The sequence below is a fragment of the Podarcis filfolensis genome (assembly GCF_964270895.1).
Source record: "Podarcis filfolensis genome assembly, chromosome: 1".
Lineage (NCBI taxonomy): Eukaryota > Metazoa > Chordata > Lepidosauria > Squamata > Lacertidae > Podarcis > Podarcis filfolensis.
Window position 1 is genome coordinate 104,474,075 of NC_139604.1, and position 1,632 is coordinate 104,475,706.

The following is a 1,632-nucleotide window of genomic DNA, read 5'->3' on the forward strand; positions in this document are numbered from 1 at the left end:
GGGACGCTTTTTTGTTCCCGCCTCCGCCGCAGGGCGGCGAATGAGAGCGCGGCGGAGAAAGATAGAGCCCCGCCTACGGCTCAGGCGGCGGCGGCTGTGGAAGCGGGCTGTGGTGAGGCGCCTTGGTCCGAGCCATGTCATCGACCCGATTCCTCACCAAGCGTCTTCCGTATTTCAACGTTTGCTGGAAACTTTTCTGCAGCGTCAGGCTCACACAGACGATGAATAAAAACCTTCCTCCTCGCCCCCCCCCCCCAATAGTTTGCTGGCGACCTGAAAATGTGTGGTTTTTGTGTGTGTATAGATAGATAGATAGTATATATAGTTTATGTATATATATAGTGTGTGTGTGTGTGTGTATAGTGTGTATACAGTGGTACCTCGGGTTACATACGCTTCAGGTTACAGACTCCGCTAACCCATAAATATTACCTCTGGTTAAGAACTTTGCTTCAGGATGAGAACAGAAATTGTGCTCCAGCAGCGCGGCAGCAGCAGGAGGCCCCATTAGCTAAAGTGGTGCTTCAGGTTAAGAACAGTTTCAGGTTAAGAACGGACCTCCGGAACGAATTAAGTACTTAACCTGAGGTACCACTGTGTGTATATGTATGTATGTATATATATATATATATATATATATATATATATATATCGAACTGCATTGATTTTTCTGTCAATGAAACGGTGGCATACAAAGTGTTCTGTAAATAAAAAGCGAATACGGCCAAGATGACCGGCGCTTAAAACCTTACTGCTGCCGCTAGGTTAAAGGAGCACCTGTAGAGAGAGTGTTTCACAATAAGCACGTTTTACTATATTGGAAAGGTTCTGTCTTTTCCCAATGCAGGAAAGAACTGGACAGGCCTGTTACTGGTCCTCATTAAAAGAAGAAGAAAAAGTCAGCCCTGTGCCTGACTTGTACCGGGGTCTTGAACATAGTGCTGCCTCCTCCTTTCCTGACAGCTGTTCCGTATACGGTACTGATATGTTCAACAGGTGCAGCATTTCTTGTCATGAAACTGCCATGACTGGGAAAGCAGCGCCTGGATCTGATTTCTCTCCCAGAACATATCCCATTTTAGGTGACCTGGGCCTCTGTCAGAAAAGGAGACAGCAACATTTTATGAATGTAGCCACTTTCCTGTGGAAAACACAAATTGCATGGTGGGGTAATTCGAGTTTCCTTCCTTTTCAGTGCAATGGATGAGCCTCACCCTGTGAAAACCACCTTCCTGGTTATCATGGTATCTCCCCTGCCAGGTAACTTCATATACGGAACCATTTTTATTGGAGTCAAATAAATAATTTGTTGAAAACAGTAGCTTGTCAGAGGCAGCCTAAATAAACCTCTGAGGAAGAAGCACCTTTTGAAACAGAAGACTTTGGTAATGTTTGTCCCTGAGGAAGGCATTTTGCTGAAACATCTTGGGCACCGTATTTCATTTTAGCTCTTGTCAAACACAGTATCACATAAACGGCAAAGCACTACGCTAGTCATAATAAACAGTTTATAATCCTGGTCACTATAATTGATTGTTCCATGCAGAGACACTGAGTTTTTGAAGGGGAGCATGCTGAATCCATGGCAAGTGGAGCCCACTGTTACTGCAACCTCTGGCAAAATAGCACACC